Source organism: Salvelinus fontinalis, chromosome 26, assembly GCF_029448725.1.
Source record: "Salvelinus fontinalis isolate EN_2023a chromosome 26, ASM2944872v1, whole genome shotgun sequence".
Classification (NCBI taxonomy): Eukaryota; Metazoa; Chordata; class Actinopteri; order Salmoniformes; family Salmonidae; genus Salvelinus; species Salvelinus fontinalis.
Genome location: NC_074690.1, coordinates 21865943 through 21890959, shown reverse-complemented (window position 1 = coordinate 21890959; position 25017 = coordinate 21865943). Strand labels below are relative to the sequence as shown.

The 25017-nt window shown below is 45.0% G+C and overlaps 1 pseudogene; it reads right to left on the bottom strand.

The window, feature by feature from the left end:
* LOC129824595 (dihydropyrimidine dehydrogenase [NADP(+)]-like) overlaps positions 1–25017 on the bottom strand; it is a 197267-nt pseudogene that overhangs the window by 149561 nt on the left and 22689 nt on the right.

Below are 25017 nucleotides of genomic sequence, written 5' to 3'. Positions count from 1 at the left end.
CTCGGACCTGGTTTATGAACTCTCACCTGTCCCCAACCTGCCTTTTGCCTAACCCTTTTGGTATAATAAATATCAGAGCTCAACCATCTGCCTCCTGTGTCTGCATTTGGGTCTCGCCTTGTGCCCTAAAGGGAATTTAGGCAGAAGAATGGTGTGATGCTTAGCTTGGTTTATTTTTTTGTACAAATGGAACACTAGAGTCAAAGCAAATTAATGTTGTCTTCAGGACAACATTTTACAGCAACAAAGCACATTCCACCAAATAATTTTACAGTATAAAAAAAAAAACATTTCTGGTTAAAGATTGAGTTTTGCACAACAAGCTAACCATATCTTATATTTTATGTAAGGTAAGACATTAAAGATGCAAGTGACTGACCAATTCCAATGAAGACAGCCTGGAATTCCTTGTCTTTCAGAGAGTTCAGGCTCATCCCGTTCATACCCAGTCCCTTCTCTCTGACAATCTGAAAGTGGGCAAGTTATGGATATTTGGGGTTTTAGGGTTGAGTTAATCAGTGACATTCATCACATAAAATACACACAGTGAGGTTCAGAGACAGAGACAATGTGGTCGGGTAACATTCCTCTGGGGTTCGATAACTACATGGAAAAGACAAATGACACAGCCATGACAGCGGCCTATTTGTTTGTGTTTGTCACTGGCGTAATAGAGTGAAGTTGGGACAACGTCTTCCTTCTCATTTCCATCACACTCTTTCTCTTAATTAAATTAATTGAGAGGCCATCTTAATGGAATTCATTTCTGGAGATTAATAAAGCCTTGAAGAAAAGGTCAGACGGCAAGAAGCAATAGCTACCTCCCCTCTCTTCATCCCCTCACTCCTGTCTAGCCAACCTCAAGGAATGTTGTCTCTCTCTTATCTCTTTCTTTTCCCCATGCTTCCCTTTCTTCTCTCCATCTTTCTTTCACACCCCTATCCCTCTCCACCTCTTTCAATACCCCATCTATTTCTCTCTCTCTCTTCCATTACTTTTTCTCTCTCTCTTCCCTTCTTCGTTTCTCTCTCTCTCCATCAAATAAATAAATAATTAGGAATAAATCAAATTAATCACAGTTAGGTGAGCTGGATGAGTAGTATTGATTGGCCTTTTTCCTGGCTATGGCATTCAGACAATGACCAGATGGATACCCTACGCCGGAGGAAGTGTCTTTGTCACTTAGCTTTCCCCACTGTAGCTTCTAATTGTTTTCTCTGCCCTGTACCTGTTTGTTTAGGGCTTTAGGTTGCTGTTGTCGTTATTAATGTCACTGACATTTTCCTGGTGATGGGTGCATAGCTCTTGACAGTGAGAGTGTTGTGTGTGAGCATAGTGTGTCTATGGTTTGGTGAGTGTGTGTGTATGTAAGTGGTGAGTGGTGAATCTAAAGAGGACCAGGCTCTGAGGGGTGGCCAGTCCACTTCTGGCTGTGCCGGGTGGAGATTATAAGAGTACATGGCCATTAAGGCCAGATCGTTCTTCAAGATGTTCAAACATTGATAGATGATCAGCAGGGTCAAATAATAATACCTGTGGCTATAGAGGGTGCAACAGGTCAGCACCTCAGGAGTAAATGTCAGTTGGCTTTTCATAGCCAAGCATTCAGAGGTCGAGACAGCAGGTGTGGGAGAGAGGGAGTGAAAGAGCGGGTCGAGAACAACAGGTCTGGGACAAGGTAGCATGTCCAGTGAACAGGTCAGAGTTCCATAGCCACAGACAAAACAGCAGAAACTTGATCAGCAGCACGACTAGGTGGACTGGAGACGGGGGCAGCCAGGAGTCCTCAGGCCAGGTAGGTCTGAGGCATGATTCTAGGGCTCAGGTCCTCTGCGAGTGGAGAGAGAGAGATATGGGAGAATTAGACAGAGCATACTTACATTCACACAGGACGCCAGATAAGACAGGAGAATTTTACGTGATCCTAGCCCCCCGGCACATAGACTATTGCAGCATAGATACTGGAGGCTGAGTTGGGGAGGGGGAACTATGGCCCTGTCCGACGATACCCCGAGACAGGGCCAACCAGGCAGTATATAACCTCACCCACTTTGCTGAAGCACACACCACTAGAGGGATATCAGCAGACCACCAATTTACTACTCTGAGTCAAGGCTGAGTATAGCCCATGAAAGATCTTCTCCACCGCACGAGCGTGACAGGAAGATCACATCAGTGACTCAACCCACTCAAGTCGAGTATAGCAAAATAATCCTGGAACGAAGTGACGCACCCTTCCTAGCGACGGCATGGAAGAACACTACTAAGCCAGGCTCAGCCCCTGTAGTACGGTCAGAGGCACAGAATCCCAGTGGAGAGAGGGGAGCTGGCCAGGCAGAGACAACAAGGGCGGTTCACCACTACCTGGACCAGACTACACTCAATCATAGGACCTACTGAAGAGATTAATCTTCAGTAAAGATGTATAGATTGAGACCGAATCTGCGTCTCTTAAATGGATAGGCAGACCATTCCACAAAAATGTAGCTTTATAGGAGAAAGTCCTGCCTAAAGCTGTTTGTATAAAAATTCTCAGGACAATAAGGAGCCCTGGGTCTTGTGACCGTAGTGTATGTGAAGGTATGTACGGCAGGACCAAATCAGAGAGATAGGTAGGAGCAAGTCCATGTAGTGCTTTGTAGTTTTGTAGTAAAACCATGAAATCAGACAGAGCATTAACAGGAAGCCAGTGTAGAGAAGCTAGCACTGGAGTAATATGATCGAATTTTGGGATTCTAGTCAAGATTCTAGCAGCCGTATTTAGCACTAACTGAAGTTAATTTAACGCTTTATCTGGGTAGCCGGAGATTAGGGCATTGCAGTATTCTAATCTAGAAGTGACAAAAGCATGGATTCGTTTTTCTGCATTTGTGGACAAAAAGTTTCTGATTTTTGCAATGTTATGAAGATGGAACAAAGCTGCCCTTGAAATATTATTGATATGTTCGTTAAAAGAGTGATTTGGGTCCAGTGTAAAGCCGAAGTCTTTCAGTTTTATTTGAGACGACTGTACAACCATCAAAATGAATTGTCAGCTCAAACAGCACAGCTCTTTGATTTTTAGGACTTAGAACTTGCATCTCTGTTTAAAACTAGTTAAAAGTAAAACGTTTGCCGCCATCCACTTCATTATGTCTGAAACACTAGCTTCCAGGGTAGGCAATTTTGGTGCTTCACCATGTTTCATCAAAATGTACGGCTGTGTGTCGTCCGCAAGTGGAAGTTGACATTGTGTTTCCAAATGACATTATCAGAGGTAGAATATATAGTGAAAGTAATAGTGGTCCTAAAACAGAACCTTGAGGAACACCGAAACTTACGATTATTTCAGTTGCTGAGTTGAAGTCAAGTAGGTCAAGTACGGACTGGAAGGTTTAGAGGCCATGACTATTTTTGTGAATGTGTCGAGATACAGGATTAAAAAACTTGATTGTCTCAATTGATCCTAGGTCCTGGCAGTTCTGGCCAGACTCAGGACAATTGAGTCTTGGAGAAATACGCAGATTCAAATAGGAGTCCGTAATTTGTATTCTAATGATCATGATGTTTTCTTCAAATAAGTTAATTAATCACTGCTGAAGTGAAGGCCATCCTCACTTGGGGAATGCTGCCTTTTAGTTAGCTTTGCGACAGTATCAAAAATATAGTTTTTATACACTGCTAAAAAAAATAAAGGGAACACTTAAACAACACAATGTAACTCCAAGTCAATCACACTTCTGTGAAATCAAGCTGTCCACTTAGGAAGCAACACTGATTGACAATAAATTGCACATGCTGTTGTGCAAATGGAATAGACAAAAGGTGGAAATTATAGGCAATTAGCAAGACACCCCCAATAAAGGAATGGTTCTGCAGGTGATGACCACAGACCTGCACGGGCGATATGGTCACTAGTGTAACCAGGAGGAAAGGCCTCATTTAACACAGTAAATTCATCAGGCTTGAGCAATGTTTCAGTAAGGACAATCACATCAAGTTTATGATCAATGATTAGTTTATTGACTACTTGACTGCCTTGGAAGTGAGGGATCTAACATTAAGTAGTCCTATTTTGATATGTGAGATATTATCACAATCTCTTTCAATAGTAACAGGAATGGAGGAGGTCTTTGCTAAGGATTGCTAAGGCAAACACCACAAAGTTTAGTTTTGCCCGACCTAGATCGAGGCACAGACACGGTCTCAATGGGGAAAGCTGACTACACTGACTGTGTTAGTGGCGGACTCCACTAAACTGGCAGGCTGGCTATCTCATTGTGGAGCTGGAGGAGTTAGAGCCCTGTCTATGTTGATAGATGAGATGACAGCACCCCTCCAGCTTGGATGGGGTCCGTCACTCATCAGCAGGCCAGGCTTGATCCTGTTTGTAGGGGAGTCCCAGAAAGAGGGCCAGTTATACACACATTTTATCTTTTAGGAGGGGCAGAAAACTATTTTCAACCAGCGATTGAGATGTGCGAGTCTGCTGTAGAGCTCATCACTCAGAGATAATTACTCGATGCCAACACATCCTTCTAGCTAAGTTACACGCTGAAGTTATGTTGCTCTTGGTGACCTCTGACTGTTTCATCCTAACATTGTTGGTGCTGATGTGGATAACAATATCCCTGTATATCGTGACTTTACTTTCAGTAATCTGATTACTGTTATTTATTTAAGCCATGAAGTGCTTCGAACGGCTGGTCATGGCTCACACCATTATCCCAGAAACCCTAGACCCACTCACATTTGTAAACCGCCCCAACAGATCCACAGATGATGCAATCTCTATTGCACTCCACACTGTCCTTTCCCACCTGGACAAAAGGAACACCTATGTAAGAATGCTATTCATTGACTACAGCTCAGCGTTCAACACCATAGTGCCCTCAAAGCTCATCAATAAGCTAAGGACCCTGGGACTAAACACCTCCCTCTGCAACTGGATCCTGGACTTCCTGACGAGCCGGCCCCAGGTGGTAAGGGAAGAGGGCACGACAAAACCTATTCCCCCCCAGGAGACTGAAAAGATTTGGCATGGGTCTTCAGATCCTCAAAAGGTTCTACAGCTGCACCATCGAGAGCATCCTGACTGGTTGCATCACTGCCGAGTATGACAACTGCTCGGCCACCAACCGCAAGGCACTACAGAGGGTAGTGTGAACGGCCCAGTACATCACTGGGGCCAAGCTTCCTGCCATCCAGGACCTCTATACCAGGCAGTGTTAGAGGAAGGCCCTAAAACTTGTCAAAGACTCCAACCACCCTAGTCATAGACAAGACAAGCGGTAACAGAGCGCAAGTCTAGGTCCAAGAGGCTTCTAAACAGCTTCTACACCCAAGACTCCTGAACACCTAATCAAATGGCTACCCAGACTATTTGCATTGCCCCCTCCTCTTTTACACTGCTGCTACTCAATGTTGTTATCATCTATGCATAGTCACTTTAATAACTCTACCTACATGTATATATTACCTTAACTATCCGGTTCCCCCTGCACATTGACTCTTAACCGGTACCCCCTAGTCTCGCTATTGTTATTTTACTGCTGCACTTTAATTACTTGTTACTTTTATTTCTTATTCTTATCTGTATTTTTTTTTAAACTGCATTGTTGGTTAGGGGCTCATAAGTAAGCATTTATCTGTAAGATCTACACCTGCTGTATTCGGCGCATGTGACTAATACAATTTGATTTGATAACTATGTTTAATTGTTATCCGATTAAATTAATCATGTAACAACTCATTAGGATTTGAGGCACCACAGAAGAAGTTGTTTAGTGAGTTACCATCTCCCGAAATAAACGCCATAGGGTCTTTACCTATTTCATCGATAAACAGTCCTCTTTTTAATCATTACCTTTTATCAAAACTAATTTTGAACAATCGTAACCTTCTTTGATCTGCAAAAACACCAGCCTTGCGCATTATTCAGAACTACACACATTGGTTTAATAATTTATTTACTAGCTAACTAAATAATAACACAGAATACACACACACACTTACATGAGACAAATTTCCCTAGTGCACTGACAAGATATGACGGCTTGTAACAGAGATGGAGAGGGAGGGAAAGAGAGAGATAATTATCACTTCCGCATTCAACAACCCGGTCGCATTCCGCTTCGCTCCACAGGTAGTATCACACTTTCACTTCATTTCATTACAGTACAACGGTTTGATTTGTTTGATCTTAGCTAGCTACATAGCCGTCTTTGTATCAAAGATAATTGTGTAGTTTAGAGCGATTTTCTAGGTTAGCTAGCCAGCTATTTTCGTCCTTTTATCGTAACGTAACGTAATCATCACTGCTAGCTAGCTACCGAATAGCAGCACTGTAGAATCCATTACATTCAACGGAACAACGGAACGACTTGATTAGTGTAGTGTTAGCTAGTTACACAGTTGTCTTTGCTGTCCTTGTATCTAAGATAACTGTGGAGTCTAGAGTAATTTTCGGTTAGCTAGCCAGCTATTTTCGTCCGCCGCGCTGCCGTTCCCCTACCTAGTCAATACTGCTGGTCAACACCGCTAACACTGCTAACACTGCTAGCTAGCCAACTTCTACCGAATAGCAGCACTGTAGAAACTATTACATCACAACGGATTTGATTAGTGTAGGCTAGCTAGTGTTAGCTAGCTACATAGTTGTCTTTGCTGTCCTTGTATCTAGGACAATTGTGTAGTTAGACTAATTATCTGGCCAGTTACCGAGGTTACCAGCTATCGAGGCTACCTGGCCAGCTACACTTTCAAACATAGTCAACAACGCAGCCACTGCTAGCCAGCCTACTTCAGCAGTACTGTATCATTTTAATCATTTTAGTCAATAAGATTTTTGCAACGTAAGCTTAACTTTCTGAACATTCGAGACGTGTAGTCCACTTGTCATTCCAATCTCCTTTGCATTAGCGTAGCCTCTTCTGTAGCCTGTCAACTATGTGTCTGTCTATCCCTGTTCTCTCCTCTCTGCACAGACCATACAAACGCTTCACACCGCGTGGCCGCGGCCACCCTAACCTGGTGGTCCCAGCCCGCACGACCCACGTGGAGTTCCAGGTCTCCGGTAGCCTCTGGAACTGTCGATCTGCGGCCAACAAGGCAGAGTTCATCTCAGCCTATGCTACCCTCCAGTCCCTCGACTTCTTGGCACTGACGGAAACATGGCTCACCACAGATTACACTGCTACTCCTACTGCTCTCTCTTCGTCTGCCCACGTGTTCTCGCACACCCCGAGAGCTTCTGGTCAGCGGGGTGGTGGCACCGGGATCCTCATCTCTCCCAAGTGGTCATTCTCTCTTTCTCCCCTTACCCATCTGTCTATCGCCTCCTTTGAATTCCATGCTGTCACAGTTACCAGCCCTTTCAAGCTTAACATCCTTATCATTTATCGCCCTCCAGGTTCCCTCGGAGAGTTCATCAATGAGCTTGATACCTTGATAAGCTCCTTTCCTGAGGACGGCTCACCTCTCACAGTTCTGGGTGACTTTAACCTCCCCACGTCTACCTTTGACTCATTCCTCTCTGCCTCCTTCCCACTCCTCTCCTCTTTTGACCTCACCCTCTCACCTTCCCCCCCCTACTCACAAGGCAGGCAATACGCTTGACCTCATCTTTAATAGATGCTGTTCTTCCACTAACCTCATTGCAACTCCCCTCCAAGTCTCCGACCACTACCTTGTATCCTTTTCCCTCTCGCTCTCATCCAACACTTCCCACACTGCCCCTACTCTGATGGTATCGCGCCGTCCCAACCTTCGCTCTCTCTCCCCCGCTACTCTCTCCTCTTCCATCCTATCATCTCTTCCGTCTGCTCAAACCTTCTCCAACCTATCTCCTGATTCTGCCTCCTCAACCCTCCTCTCCTCCCTTTCTGCATCCTTTGACTCTCTATGTCCCCTATCCTCCAGGCCGGCACGGTCCTCCCCTCCCGCTCCGTGGCTCGACGACTCATTGCGAGCTCACAGAACAGGGCTCCGGGCAGCCGAGCGGAAATGAAGGAAAACTCGCCTCCCTGCGGACCTGGCATCCTTTCACTCCCTCCTCTCTACATTTTCCTCTTCTCTCTCTGCTGCTAAAGCCACTTTCTACCACTCTAAATTCCAAGCATCTGCCTCTAACCCTAGGAAGCTCTTTGCCACCTTCTCCTCCCTCCTGAATCCTCCTCCCCCTCCCCCCCTCCCTCTCTGCAGATGACTTCGTCAACCATTTCGAAAAGAAGGTCGACGACATCCGATCCTCGTTTGCTAAGTCAAACGACACCGCTGGTTCTGCTCACACTGCCCTACCCTGTGCTCTGACCTCTTTCTCCCCTCTCTCTCCAGATGAAATCTCGCGTCTCGTGACGGCCGGCCGCCCAACAACCTGCCCGCTTGACCCTATCCCCTCCTCTCTTCTCCAGACCATTTCCGGAGACCTTCTCCCTTACCTCACCTCGCTCATCAACTCATCCTTGACCGCTGGCTACGTCCCTTCCGTCTTCAAGAGAGCGAGAGTTGCACCCCTTCTGAAAAAACCTACACTCGACCCCTCCGATGTCAACAACTATAGACCAGTATCCCTTCTTTCTTTTCTCTCCAAAACTCTTGAACGTGCCGTCCTTGGCCAGCTCTCCTGCTATCTCTCTCAGAATGACCTTCTTGATCCAAATCAGTCAGGTTTCAAGACTAGTCATTCAACTGAGACTGCTCTTCTCTGTATCACGGAGGCGCTCCGCACTGCTAAAGCTAACTCTCTCTCCTCTGCTCTCATCCTTCTAGACCTATCGGCTGCCTTCGATACTGTGAACCATTAGATCCTCCTCTCCACCCTCTCCGAGTTGGGCATCTCCGGCGCGGCCCACGCTTGGATTGCGTCCTACCTGACAGGTCGCTCCTACCAGGTGGCGTGGCGAGAATCTGTCTCCTCACCACGCGCTCTCACCACTGGTGTCCCCCAGGGCTCTGTTCTAGGCCCTCTCCTATTCTCGCTATACACCAAGTCACTTGGCTCTGTCATAACCTCACATGGTCTCTCCTATCATTGCTATGCAGACGACACACAATTAATCTTCTCCTTTCCCCCTTCTGATGACCAGGTGGCGAATCGCATCTCTGCATGTCTGGCAGACATATCAGTGTGGATGACGGATCACCACCTCAAGCTGAACCTCGGCAAGACGGAGCTGCTCTTCCTCCCGGGGAAGGACTGCCCGTTCCATGATCTCGCCATCACGGTTGACAACTCCATTGTGTCCTCCTCCCAGAGCGCTAAGAACCTTGGCGTGATCCTGGACAACACCCTGTCGTTCTCAACCAACATCAAGGCGGTGGCCCGTTCCTGTAGGTTCATGCTCTACAACATCCGCAGAGTACGACCCTGCCTCACACAGGAAGCGGCGCAGGTCCTAATCCAGGCACTTGTCATCTCCCGTCTGGATTACTGCAACTCGCTGTTGGCTGGGCTCCCTGCCTGTGCCATTAAACCCGTACAACTCATCCAGAACGCCGCAGCCCGTCTGGTGTTCAACCTTCCCAAGTTCTCTCACGTCACCCCGCTCCTCCGCTCTCTCCACTGGCTTCCAGTTGAAGCTCGCATCCGCTACAAGACCATGGTGCTTGCCTACGGAGCTGTGAGGGGAACGGCACCTCAGTACCTTCAGGCTCTGATCAGGCCCTACACCCAAACAAGGGCACTGCGTTCATCCACCTCTGGCCTGCTCGCCTCCCTACCACTGAGGAAGTACAGTTCCCGCTCAGCCCAGTCAAAACTGTTCGCTGCTCTGGCACCCCAATGTTGGAACAAACTCCCTCACGACGCCAGGACAGCGGAGTCAATCACCACCTTCCGGAGACACCTGAAACCCCACCTCTTTAAGGAATACCTAGGATAGGATAAAGCAATCCTTCTGACCCCCCCCCCCCCCCTTAAAAGATTTAGATGCACTATTGTAAAGTGGCTGTTCCACTGGATGTCATAAGGTGAATGCACCAATTTGTAAGTCGCTCTGGATAAGAGCGTCTGCTAAATGACTTAAATGTAAATGTAATTATATAATTATTCGCCCATTAACCATATACTTTGCACACGAACCTCCGCCCATTTGGAATAATGAATCATGCATGTATTTACGTGTGAAATGCCTTCATTTGTCGTTTATGTCGGTCGGAACCGGAAAGTTGTTGGCCTTCCAGCTGTATAGCTCTGATTGTCCGAAAGGAGTCTACCCTTTCCTGTCTTTTACTGTTGTTCACTCTGGAAGATACCCAGCCATGTCGACGTTTCCCATTGGTGATGAGCGTAGTAGGATAGTCTCACTTAGATTCGCTTTTCTTGATATCTGACATAAGACAGCTAATCAGCTGTACCAGAGATTGTCTAAAGTGAGCTTCTCGCCTTTCCCTTCTCGTGTTGGTATTCAGGTTTCGGATCACGACGGACATGAGCTGCAGCTCTTCGTCTGTGTGGTCTAAAGGAAGGTGAGTATATTTCTTCACCTAGCGTTGAGGTTCAACGTTTCAACCATTTCCAAAATGAAGCTACCCGCCTCACGTTTCTTGGTCTAAAGGTTGATTCCTCTTCTTTATGCACTCTTGGTAAAAAGGTGCGTTCCGTCAGGCTGACAAGCTCTCTGAACTCACTTGGGGCATGGCTAGTTAATGTGCAAAGGATATCAAAACTATTATCTCATTAGAAAACTAAAATCACATTCCTATCTTAACACAAATACCTTCATCATTCTTCATATTGTATTCACAATATATTGGATGAAAACTTGACAGATAAAGGGGGTATCATGTCCAAGTTACAGTATTTGGTCCATACAGTTTTTAATAACATCACAAAATGAAAAACAGTATGACAGTAGTTTTCTACATTTCCCCGCTGACCATTCCCCACATTCTTTATGTTAGAATTATTGTTCCATTATCCACGTTTGGACATTAGAGTTTTGGGTGGGCAAAAGTCGCTCTAGACAAAGGCATTCCTTTGATTGATACTAATGGGTAGAGAGGGAGTTCTCTCCTGCTTAAATTTACTTCTGGGTGTGGAGATGTTAAAACCACCACAGTTCCCTCCTCCCCCCTTTGCGGGTGGGAGAGGATCTGGTTATTGTCAGCCATTTCCAAGCTGATCTGACCAATTGTGATCCTCATAGGACAGTCATGACACCATCCCGTTTTAGCCTTAGCCAGCACCATCTTCAGATTAGCCTTTATGTCGGTAGCCTTGCCCCCTGATAAACAGTGTATGATCGCTGAATGATTATTTTCAAGTCTAATAAGTCTAATATTGCGGGTAATGGAGTCACGAATGACTAGGGTTTTCAATTTGTCAGAGATAATGGTGGAAGTCTTTGGCAGCTCAGACCCCGTAACGGGTGGAGGAAAGACCTGAGAAGGCTCGGGCTCTAACTCCGACTCGTTGCTTAGTGGAGAAAACGGCTGAATGACAGACACCGGTTGAGCATGCAGAAAGCATTTCTTTCCAGAATCCATGAGAAAATTGTCTGGCTGCGGGGACTGGGCAGGGGGATTAACACTACTACGTGTATTTACTGGTGTCACAGACACTGTATCATCCTTTCCTGCACTTAAATTGCCCTTGCCTAACTGTTGCATCTGAAGCCGAGCTTGCAACTCGGCTATCCTCACCATAAGGCAATAGTTCTCCTGTATATTAAGAGTATAGCGACTGCAATGAGAAGGCATAATGATGGCAGATTTATCTCCAGATAGATACGGGGTGAAAAGGTTGAATAAAAAAAGTTGTGTAAGGACAAAACTAAGACCCTTGGTAAACTTGTTAAATACAGAGTTTGATTAAATAGTTATTAAGAGACAACACGGAAAAGTCGCTGCTGTGACAAGTTAAGGTGGTAAAGTAAAGTGCGGTATCAGGGGCGGCTATAATCAGTGTGGTGTTTGTAAGCAGTCAGGTGTGGTGAGGTGGTGTGTGTGCGCGTGTGCGCAATGCAAGTGGTTGTACGTACAGTATGTGTGTATGTGTGTGCGTGTGCGCACATGCATGTGTGTGTACTCAGTGTGGTGTGTGTTTATTACCGTCACCCCCAGGTCTTTCATCAGGTCAATCTCAAACTCCATCACCAAGTGGAAATGTCTTGAAGCAACAACGGCACAGCCGTGAAGTGGTAGGCCACACAAGCTCACAGAACGGGACTGCCGAGTGCTGAAGCGCATAGCGCGTAAAAATCGCCTGTCCACGGTTGCAACACTCACTACCGAGTTCCAAACTGCCTCTGGAGGCAACGTCAGCACAATAGCTATTCGTCGGGAGCTTCATGAAATGGGTTTCCATGGCCGAGCAGCAGCACACAAGCCTAGGATCACCATGCACAATGCCAAGCGTCAGCTGGAGTGGTGTAAAGCTCATTGCCTCTAGACTCTGGAAAGGCATCACCATCTGGCACTCCAACAGACGAATCTCGGTTTGGCAGATGCCAGGAGGACGCTACCTGCCCAAATGCACAGTGCCAACTGTAAAGCTTGGTGGAAGATGAATAATGGTCTGGGGCTGTTTTTCATGGTTCAGGCTCCTTAATTTCAGTGAAGTAAAATGTTAATGCTACAGCATACAATTACATTCTAGATGATTATGTTCTTCCAACTTTGTGGCAATAGTTTGTGGAAGACCCTTTCTTGCTTCAGCATGAAAATGCCCTCGTGCACAAAGCGAGGTCCATACAGAAATGGTTTGTCAAGATCAGTGTGGAAGAACTTGACTTACCTGCACAGAACCCTGACCTCAACCTGATCGAATACCTTTGGGATGAATTGGAACGCTGACTGCGAGCCAGGCCTAATTGCCCAATGTTAGTGCCTGACCTCACTAATGCTTTTGTGTTCCTACATGTAGTGGAAAGCCTTCCCCAGAAGAGTGGAGGCTGTTATAGCAGCAAAGGGTGGACCAACTCCATATTAATGCCCATGATTTTGGAATGAGATGTTCGACGAGCAGGTGTCCACATACTTTTAGTCATGTAATGTATCTACTTCAATTACGTCCTTCCCCCTACACATCGACTCGGTACCCTGTGTATATAGCTAAATTATCGTTACTCACTGGAAGTCAGTAATACTAATTGAGCCCATCTACCTCAATCCTCCAATATATGTCTGTTAATTGAACACAGTGATGTCATACCCCAGTCTGGCCAGGAAGGAGGCACAGTTGACGGTCACCGGGCCACAGCCAATCATAGCGATCTTGACATGAAAGCTCTCCGACATCTGATCTGGAGGCAGCAGGTCAGGATTACGAACCTCAGGAATTACCATCTTGCTGAAAACCTGGAATGAAAAACAACAGAATGCCTAAATGTTAAAGCAAAAATGGTGAAGGAGAAAAAAAAAAAAAAAAAGTACAGTTTCCTTTTCAGGGCAGGGAGAAGTTAATATGGACTTGACATTTATGGTTGTCACATTGGACAAAGGTCAGAGCCCTGAGTGGGCTGGGGTTTTAATGTGAGGGGCATTCCAAAAGAGGAATAGCACATTAATATGTGACATTTGACAAGAGAGGAATTGACCAGCTGAAATTGAACAAAATTATTACAGACAATCTTTAAACCCACTGGTACTTATTGAGATGGAGGACCGATGCTTTTGGTGGTGGGTCTGTGTTGAGCCATGCTACCACACCTGCAGTTATTGCAGTTATGATAGTTGACAGTTTCATAATTGTATTTACAAGGGAACCTCTGACACAATATGGTAATTGTTTTTATGTGGATGCTATGATAATGGAACATTAATTAATTATGCACAGCTACAGAATGTGAGCTGAATAGCCTGGATATCGGACAAGTAAGATCGGCTAAATGAAATACACTACATGACCAAAAGTATGTGGACACCTGCTCGTCAAACATCTAATTCCAAAATCATTGATATTAATATGGAGTTGGTCCGCCCTTTGCTGCTATAACAGCCTCCACTCTTCTGGGAAGGCTTTCCACTAGATGTTGCAACATTGCTGCTATAACAGCCTCCACTCTTCTGGGATGCTTTCCACTAGATGTTGCAACATTGCTGCGGGGACTTGCTTCCATTCAGCCACAAGAGCATTAGTGAGGTCGGGCACTGGTGTTGGCCGATTAGGCCTGGCTTGCAGTTGGCATTCTAATTCATCCCAAAAGGTGTTGGATGCGGTTGAGGTCATGGCTCTGTGCAGGCCAGTCAATTCTTCCACACTTCGCGGCTGAGCCGTTGTTGCTCCTAGACGTTTCCACTTCACAATAACAGCACTTACAATTGACCGGGGTAGCTCTAGCAGGTCAGACATTTGGTGAACTGACTTGTTGGAAGGTGGTATCCTATGACAGTTCTACGTTGAAAGTCACTGAGCTTTTCAGTAAGGCCATTCTACTGCCAATGTTTGTCTATGGAGATCGCATGGCTGTGTGCTTGATTTTATACACCTGTCAGCAACGGATGTGGCTGAAATGTCTGAATTCACTAATTTGAAGGGGTGTCCAAATACTTTTGTATATATAGTGTATTTTCAGAATGTTGGATATTAATTTTACTCTTTCTCCTGTACCTACTGTATAGGAATCCCTGTGTACTGTAGGCATCCCACTCTCTCACTCACTGTTTACCTGGGCAGGCTGGGATGTCCTGTGACAACTAATGGGATTTGGTGCTCACAGAAGCCCCTTGTTTCCAACTGACTTCAATCTAGGCAATGCCCTTTTCTCCTGTATTGGAGGACTAACCTGAGGAGCGAGTGTGTGTGTTTATGTGTGTGTGCATGTATTATGTGTGTGTGTTTATGAGTGTGTGTGTTAGAGAGAGAGAGGGAAAGAGAGGGAGGGAGAGCGAGAGAGAGTGAGAGTGTGTTTGTGTTTAGGTCTGTGTGTACGTGTGCGCACGCACCCGCGTGTGTGTATGTGTGTGTTTATATGGGTGCATGTGCGTGCATTTGTGGAGGCAGGATAGTGATGGCCCTCTCAGAAGGGGTTATCTAATCATCAGTTTGATAAACATCTGTGACCTTTAGCATTTAGGAAGAGAGGAGCTGTCACTCTGACGGAGACACGCGCTTTACAACCCCGAGAAGGAAGGGGCGGGACTGGGGAGAGGAGGAAGGGGGACAGGGAAGAGAGGGAGGAGGGAGGACAGGGAAGAGAGAAAGGAAGCAGATGGGGGAGAGATTGACTGAGTGCTTTTTTCCCGACTACAACAGTACAGGACAGGGAGCAGTGGTTGTTATATCAGGACCATCGGTACAATTTTACTTCATTTATTCCTATAGTTTAACAGATTTGACTGAGAATACATTGTCATTTACAGCAACAACCTGGCAACGCTTCACAGATTGTAGTGCAATTGTGTAGCTGAAAGTTCTTAGCCTGGGTACCAGTATGTTTGTGCCAACAGTCCACTCCTTTTCATGCTAAATAGCTCTGGATTTCAGCCTACAAAGTTCTGGGCTAGAACAAAAATGTGCAAATGTGTTATCTTTCAATTTTTTTTGCAGTTCAATACTGAGGTCAAAAGTATGCATCTCTCTTGCCAAAATGCAGTACACCACACCACCACATCACCACAACAGCAAACTGCTGCAGGCCCCCAATGTTGATGGGTCCTTCCTCGGAGGTGAAAAGGTTGCAGCCCCCCACACAGAGCTCTTACGTGGGGACCACCATCCCACACCTCAGCCTCACAAAGTTTTCCGATAGGATGGCCTTGGACACTCCATAGTAGTTTGACGCATACAAACACAGACACATATTGATATTGAAGCAACATAGTGAGCTGAAGAAAGGGTAACGGTTCAATTGTTCAACTTATATAGTATAATAAGTAGGTCAGAATGAATGTCCAAATCAACATTCATGCAATGTCTTTGAGTTTGACGGTATACAATGGCTGTATATATATTTGTAGGTGTTTTGACACAGACTGTAAATCAGAGACAGTCACTTGGGAGAGAAACAGTGGGAACGGTTGGGAGTCACATATGTGACTATGCTGGGGAATGTTACCACTACACAACCTCTGCACGCAGGTATACAATGTCAATGTATACCTATCACTGTATGTACATTATCATCAAGACCCAGCGAGAAATAGGTTTCTTGCCTTGTTTGAGATGTTGGGGATGAAGGACTTGATGTCCAGGTTGGTGAGGCAGCTCTTCTAGCATGATGCTTCAGCACATTTCAGACACCTGTGGGGATGAATACATGATTACATTCACAATATACCAATCAACTGATTTTGATTAATTTCTCTGTTATGATATGCCATAATTATAAGGAACAGGCATCCATTTTTACATCAAAAGTTAACAAGGCACATATGATACCACCCACCTCCCTGTATCACTATAATGTAAAGGCCTAACTACATTAAGGCTGTGAAGAGTCACCAATCCATCCGGCAGTCCTGATTGGACGAAAGAGGTATGGCGTGTCACTGTCTATGCTAACTTAATGATTTGTCCCTTTGTCTCCGTGGAGACAGCGGGGTCGGAAAACAAACGGCTGACTGATGATCGGTACATCCTCGCCACCACGTATCTCTGCACCAACCGAGAGAGAGGGAAGACTAATACTTGTTATAAATACTGATGACTCCGTAATGGCGGCGGAGACGCCATATTGGTAGACAACAACATGCCGCCACTAAATTATACATGGACTAATTTGGCAGGGCCTGATTAAATATTCATGAAGTAACAAAATGGATGCAGTACTGCAAGACCTGTCTACAAACGTCAAGACCTCAGAGAGATTGAAAGAGAGAGAAAGAAAGCAGGGGGTGGGATTGAGCAGCCTCTGTGAAGCTTGTTTTATGTTTTCCTTGTTGAACTAGTCAACGTAAACAGACTTAACAAATGGACAGATGTTGGTGAGGTAAATTAGGTGTTTTCTGTTGGTTTAATTAATTGACGTTTCTCTTTTCTTTTTCCTCATCAAATGAAGATGCATCACTTTCAAAGTTAACACGAGAAAACTGACAGATGAGAGATCCTCTCTATCCCTTTATTTCTCTTTACCTTTGCCTCTCTCTTTCACCCTCTCTCTCCCTCTCTCGTTCTATCACTTACGCTTTTCTGACCAGGAGCCTGTAAGCTCTCCAAGTGTCAAGTGAAAATAACGCACAGGCAATCCTATTTGATCAGGATTGGTAAATGTCCCGCGGCAGTGTGTGCCAGGATCTTGAGTACCACTAACAAAGGGTCTCTCTCTGAACAGCTCTGAGCTCACCTGTGTTTTTTCAGGCCTGGCGGCCATGATGAAAGGCACAGCACAGACTTCCAAATGCATCCTTAATCACATTTAAAAGGAGATTGAAAATGTGTACCCACAAAAGATGTAGTTTGATGTCTTGTCTAGAATCAGACTTTTGTTATGAACCTGTTATGAGTGCTCAATTAGCATGTAGAAGTGGGACTGGAATTCACAATTATGACTTTGTGATCACAGTTTGGTTCAAAGTCTATACATTTACACAGATGTTTCAACTCCCTCAATGTTAACTCCTTATGCTGAACTTCAAATGAAATCATCCCAGCTCAGACAAACACCAAGTTATTCCCTTTCTGAACTATAACTGGTTAGTCAATTGGGATATGAACAACACACGACTATCACCAACAGCCCTGAGCAGAAACATAAACAAATGTTATCCCAAACTAGCCAGGGAGAAAGCCAAGACGAAGACAGCGTCATAAAAATGACAGAGAAGTGTTTTAAGGCGGCAATAAATCTCAGCACACCACGGTAAAATCACTCATCTCAGCACACCACGGTAAAATCACTCATCTCAGCACACCACGGTAAAATCACTCATCTCAGCACACCATGGTAAAATCACTCATCTCAGCACACCACGGTAAAATCACTCATCTCAGCACACCACGGTAAAATCACTCATCTCAGCACACCACGGTAAAATCACTCATCTCAGCACACCACGGTAAAATCACTCATCTCAGCACACCATGGTAAAATCACTCATCTCAGCACACCATGGTAATATCACTCATCTCAGCACACCATGGTAATATCACTCATCTCAGCACACCATGGTAATATCACTCATCTCAGCACACCATGGTAATATCACTCATCTCAGCACACCATGGTAATATCACTCATCTCAGCACACCACTGTAAAATCACTCATCTCAGCACACCATGGTAATATCACTCATCTCAGCACACCACGGTAATATCACTCATCTCAGCACACCACTGTAAAATCACTCATCTCAGCACACCATGGTTGTTAAGGTTGTCGTAGTCGTTCTCCTCCTCAGACGAGGAGGAGCATGGATCGGACCAAGATGCGGAGTAGTAGGTATTCATGTTTTAATGGCAAACCAACAAACACTACAAATTAACAAAACAACAAACGTGACTAACCTGCAACAGTCCTGTGTGGCCCAAACGCTGACACAGGTACAAACACCCACAAAACACCAGTGAAACCCTGGCTGCCTTAGTATGACTCTCAATCAGAGACAAACGATACACACCTGTCTCTGATTGAGAATCATACCAGGCCGAACACAAAAACCCAACATAGAAATAGAAAACATAGACTGCCCACCCAAAACTCACACCCTGACCAATAAACACATACAAAACAAGAGAAAACAGGTCAGGAACGTGACAATGGTAATATCACTCATCTCAGCACACCACGGTAAAATCACTCATCTCAGCACACCATGGTAATATCACTCATCTCAGCACACCATGGTAATATCACTCATCTCAGCACACCATGGTAATATCACTCATCTCAGCACACCACGGTAATATCACTCATCTCAGCATACCACGGTAATATCACTCATCTCAGCACACCATGGTAATATCACTTGACTACAGCCTCCATCACAGAGTGCTAGCTATAGGTAAGCCCCCCGAGCTACACACACACACACACACACACACACACACTACAGGTAAACCCCCTAGCTTCTCGCTGTGTCTGTCTCAGGACATCTGATTGATGTCTTCTAACCGTCGCCTCCAGTCTTCTGCATTATTAACCAAACAACCAGGGAATCTCCTCAAACATCACCACTCCAGGGTACCAGCCTTTATCTAACCAATCAGAGACACAACAGCCTCAGTCAGAGTCATAAGCGTTGTCCTGGATCTGGGTGACACAGCATATTCACCTGATATCCTACAGCATATTCACCTGATATTGATCTAATCTTCTAGAAGTTGTCAATAACTGAGGGACACTACGAGAGGACATTGGTCTATAATAATCCTATATTACACATTGAACAAAAACATAAATGCAACATGCAACAATTTCAAAGATTATGATGAATTATAGTTCATATAAGGAATTCAGTCAATTGAAATAAATTCATTAGGCCCTAATCTATGGATTTCACATGACTGGGAATACAGATATGCATCTGTTGGTCACAGATACCTTAAAAAAGGTAGGGAAAAAAATAAAAAAGGTCGATGCGTGGATTGGAAAATCAGTCAGTATCTCCTTCGCTCAGGCTGTTGATTGTGGCCTGTGGAACGTTGTCCCTCTCCTCTTCAATGGCTGTGCGAAGTTGCTGGATATTGGCGGGAACTGGAACACGCTGTCGTACACCTCGATCCAGGGCATCCCAAATGTGCTCGATGGGTGACATGTCTGGTGACTATGCAGGCCATGGAAGAACTGGGACATTTTCAGCTTCCAGGAATTGTGTACAGATCCTTGCGACATGGGGCCGTGCATTATCATGCTGAAACATGAGGTGATGGCGGTGGATGAATGGCACGACAATGGGCCTCAGGATCTCAACACGGTATCTCTGTGCATTCAAATTGCCAATCGATAAAACGCAATTGTGTGCAATGTCCGTAGCTTATGACTGCCCATACCATAATCCCACCACCACTATGGGTTACTCTGTTCACAACGTTCACATAGACAAACCGCTCGCCCACACGACGCCATACACAGTGTCTGCCATCTGCCAGGTACAGTTGAAACCGGGATTCATCCGTGAAGAGCACGCTTCTCCAGCGTGCCAGTGGCAATCGAAGTTGAGCACTTGCCCACTGAAGTCGGTTACGACGCCGAACTGCAGTCAGGTAAAGACTCTGGTGAGGATGACTAGCATGCAGATGAGCTTACCAGAGGCGGTTTCTGACAGTTTGTGCAGAAATTATTTGGTTGTGCAAATCCACAGTTTCATCAGCTGTCCGGGTGGCTGGTCTCATACAATCCCGCAGGTGAAGAAGCCGGATGTAGAGGTCCTGGGCTGGCATAGTTACACATGGTCTACGGTTCTGAGGCCGGTTGGATGTACTGCTAAATTCTCTGAAACGACATTGGCTCATGATAGAGAAATTAACATTAAATTCTCTGGCAACAGCTATGATGGACATTCCTGCAGTCAGCATGCCAATTGCATACTCCCTCAAAACTTGAGACATCTGTGGCATTGTGTTGCATGACAAAACTGCACATTTTAGAGTGGCCGTTTATTTCCCCCAGCACAAGGTGCACCTGTGTAATGATCATGCTGTTAAATCAGCTTCTTAATATGCCACACCTGTCACGTGGATGGATTATCTTGGCAAAGGAGAAATGCTCACTAACAGACACCTACTGTAATTTTACAACTTCCAGCGCTATCACCACATATTACCCTCTACCTACCCTATGCATCTAAAAAAAACGCTTCTCTTTCCTCTTTCCTGTAAACACAACAATCAAACAATTCTAGACGTGTCTTCTCCTTGTTCTCTTTAATTCTGCAACCTGTTCTATTATTTATGGTGACTTTGTTTCAGGTCTTAAATGTGTGCTAAATAAGCCACAGAGGGAGGTCAACTGGCTCCTTGCCACACCATTAAACCATTACACATTCATCTCAGGCTCCCACATTAGACTCAGACACCTTGTTAGCTTCCCATTGTGGCTCCATCTCCATCTGTCAGTGTAAGCTAGAGAGATCATTTTTCTCAATCCACCGCATCCGGCTTCTGTATGTTGCTCTTCCGCACCTGCGTTGGAAAGTTGCAGAGCTACAGCGCTGTTTGTCAGACCAGGAGACATCCCGGAAATCGTCGGTTTGGCCTAAAAACTAATATGACCGCTCTATAGAGAGGGGAGACTCTCACGAACACAACTTCTATTTGTGAGAGGTATTGACATGTTGAATGCACTGAGTCCAGAACAGACTATGGGCGGTGCACAGTACTACATAGAGCCATGACTACATGGAACTCTATTCCACATAAAGTAACTCATGCAATCAGTAAAATTTGATTTAAAAAACAGATAAAAATACACATTATGGACCAGCGGGGACTGTGAAGCAACACAAACATAGGCACTGACACATGCATACAAACACACGATAACATACGCACTATATACAGACATACACATGGATTTTGTATCGTGGATATGTGGTAGTAGAGTAGGGGCCTGAGGGTACACACTTAATATGTTGTGAAATCTGTTGCTCTTCCTAGAGCTGGCCTCCCGGCCAAACTGCGCGGTCAGGGGAGAAGGGCCTTGGTCAGGGAGGTGACCAAAATGTTGTAATATTTTTTTTTAAATGTAGTACTGCCTTAATTTTGCTGGACCCCAGGAAGAGTACCTGTTGCCTTGGAAGCAGCTAATGGGGATCCATAATAAATACAATACAAACACGATGGTGTTCTCCTTTTTGCTCTCATCTGGACTCATCTAAGGGTAACCTATACAAATGAATGGAAGTACGGAGGTAGTTTTGTGCCAACAAAAATAAGGGGTTAAATATGTGTAAAAATATATACTAAAATATATATACAGTACATTCAAGAAAGTATTCAGACCCCTTGACTTTTTCCAAATTGTATTATATTACAGCTCTATTCTAAAATGGATTAAATACAAATTGTACTTCATCTGTCAACACACAATAACTCACTATCACAAAGCGAAAACAGGTTTATAAAAATGTGTGCAAAGTTATTAAAAAAAACTACACAGAAATAAATTATTTACGTAAGTATTCAGACCTTTGTTATGAGACTCGAAATTGAGATCAGGTGCATCTTGTTTTCATTGATCATCCTTCAGATGTTTCTACAACTTGATTGGAGTGCACCTGTGGTAAATTCAATTGATTGGACATGATTTGGAAAGGCACACACCTGTCTATATAATGTCCCACAGTTGACAGTCATGTCAGAGCAAAAACTAAGCCATGAGGTCAAAGGAATGTCTGTAGATCACCGAGACAGGAATGTGTGGAGGCACAGATCTGGAAAAGGGTACCAACAAACTTCTGCAGCATTGAAGGTCCCCAAGAACACAGTGGCCTCCATCCTTCTTAACTGGAAGAAGTTTGGAACCACCAAGACTCTTCCTAGTGCTGGCCTCCCGGCCAAACTGAGCAGTCAGGGGAGAAGGGCCTTGGTCAGGGAGGTGACCAAGAACCCGATGGTCACGTTGATAGAGCTTCAGAGTTCCTTTGTGGAGATGGGAAAACCTTGCAGAAGGACAACCCTCTCTGCATCACTCCACCAATCAGGCCTTTATGGTAGAGTGGCCAGACGGAAGCCACTCCTCAATAAAAGGCACATGACAGCCCGCTTGGAGTTTGTGAAAAGACACCTAAAGACTTTCAGACCATGAGAAACAAGATTCTCTGGTTTGATGAAATCAAGATTGAACTCTTTGGCCTGAATGTCAAGCATCACGTCTGGGGAAAACCTGGCACCATCCCTACGGCGAAGCATGGTGGTGGCAGCATCATGCTGTGGGGATGTTTTTCAGCAGCAGGGACTGGGAGACTAGTCAGGATCAAGGGAAAGATGAACGGAGCAAAGTACAGAGAGATCCTTGACAAAAACCTGCTCTAGAGCGCTCAGGACCACAGACTTGGGCGAAGGTTCACCTTCCAACAGGACAACGAACCTAAGCACACAGCCAAGACAACGTGGGAGTGGCTTTGGAACAAGTCTCAAAATGTCTTTCAGTGGCCCAGCCAGAGCCCGGACTTGAACCCGATTGAACATCTCTGGAGAGACCTGAAAATAGCTGTGCAGCGACACTACCCATCCAATTTGACAGAGCTCGAGAGGATCTGCAGAGATTAATGGGAGAAACTCCCCAAAAACAGGTGTGCCAAGCTTGTAGCATCATACCCAAGAAGACTCGAGGCTGTAATCGCTGCTAAAGGTTCTTCAAAAAAGTAATGAGTAAAGGGTTTGAATACTTATGTAAATGTATATTTCAACAATATTTCAACAACAACAAAAAATTATACATTTGAAAAAATTCTCAACTTGTTTTTGCTTTCTAATTATGGGGTGTGTAGATTGATGAGGGGGATTTTTAAAAATCAATTTTAGAAAAAGACTAACATAACAAAATGTGGAAAAAGTGAAGGGGTCTGAGTACTTTCCGAATATACTGTATATACAGTACTAGTCAGAAATTTGGACACACCTACTCATTCAAGGGTTTTTCTTTATTTTTACTATTTTCTACATTGTAGAATAATAGTGATGACATCAAACTATGAAATAACACATATGGAATCATGTAGTAAACAATAAAGTGTTAAAGAAATCTCCAACTGCTCTTAAACGCAGTAAAACTAAATGCATGCTCTTCAACCGATCGCTGCCCACACCTGCACGCCCGCCCAGCATCACTACTCTGGACGGTTCTGACTTAGAATATGTGGACAACTACAAATACCTAGGTGTCTGGTTAGACTGTTAACTCTCCTTCCAGACTCACATTAAGCATCTCCAATCCCAAATTAAATCTAGAATCAGCTTCCTATTTCACAACAAAGCATCCTTCACTCATGCTGCCAAACATACCCTCGTATAACTGACTATCCTACCGATCCTTGACTTCGGCGATGTCATTTACAAAATAGCCTCCAACACTCTACTCAGCAAATTGGATGCAGTCCATCACAGTGCCACCCATTTTGTCAAAGCCCCATATACTACCCACCATTGCGACCTGTATGCTCTCGTTGGCTGGCCCTCGCCTCATATTCATCGCTAAACCCACTAGCTCCAGGTCATCTATAAGTCTTTGCCAGGTAAAGCCCCGCCTTATCTCAGCTCACTGGTCACCATAGCAGCACCCACCAGAGCACGCACTCCAGCAGGTATATTTCACTGGTCACCCCCAAAGCCAATTCCTCCTTCGGCCGCCTTTCCTTCCAGTTCTCTGCTGCCAATGACTGGAACGAACTGCAAAAATCACTGAAGCTGGAGACCCATATCTCCCTCACTAGCTTTAAGCACCAGCTGTCAGAGCAGCTCATAGATCACTGCACCTGTACATAGCCCACCTGTAATTAGCCCATCCAACTACCTCATCCCCAAACTGTTATAAATTTTATTTCTTTTGCTCCTTTGCACTCCAGTATCTCAAATTTACATTTACATTTAAGTCATTTAGCAGACGCTCTTATCCAGAGCGACTTACAAATTGGTGCATTCACCTTATGACATCAAATCAAATCAAATGTATTTATATAGCCCTTCTTACATCAGCTGATATCTCAAAGTGCTGTACAGAAACCCAGCCTAAAACCCAAAACAGCAAGCAATGCAGGTGTAGAAGCACGGTGGCTAGGAAAAACTCCCTTGAAAGGCCAAAATCTAGGAAGAAACCTAGAGAGAAACCAGGCTATGAGGGGTGGAGATTATAACAGAACATGGCCAAGATGTTCAAGTGTTCATAAATGACCAGCATGGTCAGATAATAATAATCACAGTAGTTGTCGATGGTGCAACAAGTCAGCACCTCAGGAGTAAATGTCAGTTGGCTTTTCATAGCCAATCATTGAGAGTATCTCTACCGCTCCTGCTGTCTCTAGAGAGTTGAAAACAGCAGGTCTGGGACAGGTTGCATGTCCGGGGAACAGGTCAGGGTTCCATAGCCGCAGGCAGAACAGTTGAAACTGGAGCAGCAGCACGGCCAGGTGGACTGGGGACAGCAAGGAGTCATCATGCCGGGTAGTCCTGAGGCATGGTCCTAGGGCTCAGGTCCTCTGAGAGAGAGAAAGAGAGAAAG